Source organism: Lupinus angustifolius, chromosome LG07 (genome assembly GCF_001865875.1).
Source record: "Lupinus angustifolius cultivar Tanjil chromosome LG07, LupAngTanjil_v1.0, whole genome shotgun sequence".
Classification (NCBI taxonomy): domain Eukaryota; kingdom Viridiplantae; phylum Streptophyta; class Magnoliopsida; order Fabales; family Fabaceae; genus Lupinus; species Lupinus angustifolius.
The window spans coordinates 15,270,233-15,275,989 of NC_032015.1; the positions used below are offsets into that span (position 1 = coordinate 15,270,233).

General features: G+C 33.3%; 1 pseudogene; it reads right to left on the reverse strand.

The window, feature by feature from the left end:
- LOC109352463 lies at positions 1,983 to 5,511 on the reverse strand (annotated as a pseudogene).

The following is a 5,757-nucleotide window of genomic DNA, read 5'->3' on the forward strand; positions in this document are numbered from 1 at the left end:
GAAACTCTAGGACCATCTTATGTAAACTTTCTTCCCTCTTGGATAAAATCACATCCTTAAGAAAATTCCTAGTTAAAATGCGAATGAAAAAATGAGGTCAAAGGGATGAATATGGTTTTAATGTGTTCCTTGAATATTCTTGCATTAGAAAGGTGCTTTCTCCTTTTTCTTCTTCCCCGTGACTTATTTTAATGTTCTCTATTATAATGGTTGTATGCAGGTTTGTTTTTTTGGAAAAGAAAACTTCATAACCATTTTGTAAATAAAATTTATGATTTCAAACCATCCGGGTTTATTTGTAATTTGTTTTTAGAGAGTAATAAAATGAAAGGAAATAAATACAAACTATATATATAGTTTAAGATAACACTTAAGTCTTTCATTTTTTATTCTTTTTCGTCAAAAACCAACTCATAAACATATGTTAAACCCCACAAAATTATTACATGAGAACAATGCAAAGATAAATCACATGATTTAGGTACATAATTAGAGGGAATAATAATGTGATTTAGGTACATAATTAGAAGGAATAATAATGGGCAGAATGATACATATGTTATTAAGAGAATAAGATCCTCTTCATTATTACTTCTTTAACTTGTATAATCTCATCATAAATAAAAATGACACAAATGATATTGTATTTTGTAATTTTTTTTATTTTTTAGAGTACTTTTCTCTTCAACAATGGAGAGGAGTCCTAGTTATCAAGAGTGATACACAATCAAGTTATCTTCCAGTTAGAGATGGCAAAATGGGCATTGCCCACGGGCGGGCCCACATAGTTCGCATTTTTTTGCGGTCAGGGCATATAAATTTTGCCCGTTTTGCCCGCTAAGTTTGCGGACATTTCCGTTGGGCATGCGGGCGGCCCATTAACATAATTTAATGTAAAAGTAAGAAAATTTTAAATAAGTTATGATCGAATGTGATTTTTAATCCCTAAAAAAATTGTAATCTAATGTGATTTGTTAAACTTCATATAAAATTGTAATCCAATGCAGGCATGCCCACGCCCACTTAAATTTTTGCGGGCGAGGGCTAAACGGATCGGGCTGCCTGTTTTGCCATCTCTACTTCCAGTACATGTTCTTACGAGTGTTTTCAACTTATTTCACTAATTATGCTCCATTTGGTTGAAGGAAGAAAATAAGAAGAGAAAAATATGTGAGAAAGAGAGTGAAAAGAAAGAAAGAGAAAGATGTGAAAAATGGAGTAAAATTTAGTGTTGTTTGGTTGTATAGAAAAAGAAGATAAATGAGTGATTAAACTTCTAGAATGAAGATCACCTATCCTACTTTTGATGTCTCATTTATATACAATTCTAATTAAAATGTGATACAAAAGTAAAAAGAAAAATCATAAAAAAAAGACAATATTTTTTTATATTATTTGGTGGAATGTGATTAGCTTAGAATAAAGAGACAAAATATTTTGGAAGAGGTGATCTTTGTCCAAACTCCTTCACTCTTCCTCCCCATTTTCTCTTCACATGTGAGAAGAAGAAAATTTGGTAGACTCCACCTAATTTTTATTCTCTCTACTCAAACTCTCTCCCCAACCAAAAGAGAGAAAGAGACCCTTCTCTCCAATTTCTCTTCTCTCATTCTCTTTCTCCTCCATTTCCTCTCTACCCAAGGAAGGCTAAGCTTATCCAAAGAAACTCTTCTATTTATTTCAAGGAAGCTAATTGAAGCACATAATTAAGTTCTTTACTGCTATGAAACTCAAATTTCTAGTAAGCAAAAATCTTCTTTGATAACAAGAAAAAGTCATGCCTTCAAACAAAGAAAACTAAGCAGATGGAAAGCAAAGATTTCTAAGGAGATTCTAAGAACAGAAAGGGTCATGTCAGTAAAAGTATGAAATATATATTATTTTGTTTAGTTTTAAAAATAATTTTTTAGAAAATAATTAAATAGAACACATGTTATAATTTTAGCAGTTGAAGAGGATAACTCATCTCCTTATACCAAGAGATATTCTCCTGACTTTAATATAGACATAATCTGTTTCTTTTATGTTTGGCAAAACCCAAGAAAGGATAAATCAACTTAAATTAATATCGACTAACTATGATAAAGTCGTTGTCGTCAAGAACCTCAACATCTTTTTCTCCAACAAAATGCTCTCGACCAATATTCTTCACCAAATTGACAAACTCTTTCCTTTTCTCTACAGGAAGGGGTACATATGGTAGCCTGAAAACTGGCCTGACAACCCCAAGCTGAGCGAGAGCCGTATTCAAACCGATGGGGTTCGGCTCATGGAAAAGCCAGTCGATCAAAGGCAAGAGCTTAGAATTCAGAGTAGGGTTGTTGCCGGCAAACATTAGTTCTCGCATAAAACCAGGAACCAGGTTGCTTACAACCGATATCACACCAGTAGCCCCGAAACCCCATCTAGCATCATGGCATTGATCATCATTCCCACTCCACACAGAAATCCCATTATCAGTATAATGTTTGATCCGTTGGTTTCCGATGCACTCCTTGACTCCAGCTAGACTGACACTTTGAGCTAAGGTTTGAATTACATGTGGAGGAATGTCTTGACCAGTTCGTGATGGCACATTATATATGATGGTGGGGCCCATGGAAAGCACACTATCAAAGTGAAAAACCATACCATCCAAGGAGGTTTTACCATAGTAAGGGTTTATATGAAGTGCAGCATGCATTCCTACAGCAAAACCCTGCTCAGTGGCATGAATTGCTTCCCGGGTGGAGTTGCTTCCGGTATTTCCAATGACCTTAATTTTACCGCCAAAACAGTTGACTGTGTGCCCAATAAGCATTATGTGTTCATCCCAGCTCATCAATTGGCCTTCACCAGTTGTGCCCCAACAATAACACCTTCAACTCCATTTAAAATCTGTATATTCACCAAATCGTCATATGCTTCAAGATCAAATCGACTATCAGGTAGGTATGGAGTTTTAATGGCAGTTATCAATCTCAAACTCTTTATGTCCTCTGTAGAAGTCCTGTACATAATGTACATATAAAGCTTAATTATGATGAACACCTATAAAACTTCATTTGTACAGGTTCTTATGATGTTTGCAAACAGAATTTCAAAAGGTTGATTAGCAAGTTCAGATTTGTAAACAAAACCAGCCTCACAAATAGGCAAGCATGAAGCCAGAAACAGACATCAAAGTTTTTTATATGCTACTTAAAGTATGTACATATAAATTGCACATTTTTTTATTATAAATAAATATAAAAATGCTTTGCAGATAATAGATATATATCTGATGACAAAGTGGATGATTAAGGAAAAACAAGTTGATATTAATTTCAAAGTGTAAATTAGTGAGAGAACATTGCATAAAGTTAAAGCTAAAAATGCTTGCAATAAAATCAAAATAAAAAACATTATCTGCATCTTTTCCAGAAGTTCTAGCCAGATGTTATATTCTTACTTCTTACCCAATCTACAAAATACACATGCAATAATCTGGAGCATGAAGAGATTTAAACAGATGGAAAATAAAGAATTTGATAGTAGAATTAACCAATATGGAACAGTACATTTATTACTCAAACCATCAACCTCACCTATTTTTCATCTCAAAGCTGCGCATAGGGAGGTGGAAACTAGGTACCACAGCTGCTTGTATAGGCTTCCAGTATGAGTTCCTGATTCATACAGACAAATGTATTTAACAAACCAAAATTTGGATTAATGGCATGCTATTGGTGTTTTTCTACACCACAATGAGCACCAATCATTTTCCTCCCTCTGACCCTCTCTGATATATGTATAGGAGCCATATCAGGTTAGAGGAGTGTGATAGTTTGAGAGATGAAATAACTATATTTTAATCATTAGATCATGAATGAATGGTCATGATAAATCATAAAGTCATGTGATTTTTTTAAGTGAGCCAATGACTATTGACTAACTTTTAATCTTGATCATCCATGTATGATTAATAGGTCATATTTGCTCCTTTCAACTCTCATAATGAACTAGTGCTCTAACTAGATACTTCCCCTACCGAGCTAATCAAAGCAAATTGAGTGCTATTTTGAAACAATAAGCCTCAAGTCATCCACGTTAACTAAAAACTGCAAAAGCATAGAACAAACACCCAAGAATAAGGAGGTTTTCACGCAGATGAGTACCCATCACTTGTTACACACTACTAGAACATGTACTTCTTTTCATTGTGCCAAATAAGAAAGCATCATTGTCAATGCAGAACAAGGAGTGGTAATTAAGGGGCTTAATTGTTAACCACTTTGCACATGATAAAGTACAAAATTTTAACAAATGCATAGGAGACCAATATAGTCCCAGTTCATTAGCATCGTCTGTCTCTGAAACAAATTTCACTCGTAGTTATTTATTTTCGCATGTGGCTAGATTTGTGAACAATGGTATCACTAATAGCTAATAAAAAGACACAAGAATATATATAAAATGGTATTTGAAAAACTGGTTGCAGGAGTTCAACTAAATACTCACCAAGCACTAGCAGTGAAACTTACAAATTAATTGATCATCTATAAGAACATAACCACTATAATACAGTAACAAACAACCTTACGTTTATGACCATATAAACCCCATATTTTTCATGAGATATTAGATTAAGAAATAATCTAGTAGATGTTGTCAGCTACATCTATCAAAAGAAGCCATAATGTCCGATAATATATCATGTTTAAAGAGAAACCATTTACATCTAAACCCTTAATGGTTTTCCCACTAGTTTTTATTGTCCTCTCTCTGCCTATAGTGATCGGTCTACCCTCTATCTAATCTATTCTCCTTCTCCTTACTAGAACTTCTACATATTTTCTTCACACATGCCCGAACAACATAAGCCGAGATTTTCTCATCTATTCTACAATGAGTATTACCTCAGCTTTCTCTATGCATGCATATCTAATGTCATCTTGTCTACTATGTTCACTCATCCAATATGAAATTGTTATCTCTATGTTACATTTAGTTTATTCTCTGCTAACTGCTAAGTATACAACATATAATCTATCTAAAAACCATTATGGATAACAATGCAATAAGTCATAACTCAGAAATTTATAAGCCCCATAGAATTAGTTTTCCGAATTTACAATGTCCCAACCAATGTTTTCAAACCATAAAAACAAAACATTAAATGACAAAAAAACTAAATAAAACAAAGCAAGACACAAAAAGGCCTGATTTGACCAAATCAATAATAACAACAGTAAAAATAAAAAATTGAAATTAATAAAATGTAAAAAAAAGGGAGAAGCAGACTCAACCTTGGAAAACCACTTCTCGTGGTGCAAATGCCGCTATAACTCTTCAACATGGCCATTAGAAACAGTAATTTCAGAAAAGAACCAGAATACAACACCGATAATCAAAACCCGACCTGAATAAAGTAAAAACGGTGTCGTTTGCTTTGGATAAAGATGAGGATTGGGAGGGTAATGATAGGAGGAGAATGTCTGCGATGTTGTTTTCTTTCAGTGTGCAATGATAAAGATGAAGGAGTGGGGGGCAATGAATTAAGCATGCAATGAATTAAGCAAATAAATGCAATGTATTACTTATTTATTTATTTATTAATTACTAGAAGAAATAGATTTGAAGTATAATTTAAATATTTAATTATATTACAACATTCTTGATGTATGGCATATTGAAAATTTGAATAATATTGAGAATTAATGTTTTAAATTTTAAATTTTTTACATTAGAAGCACTTTAAGAAAACTAACTAAAAGGAGGGGTAAGATCCATTTTTAG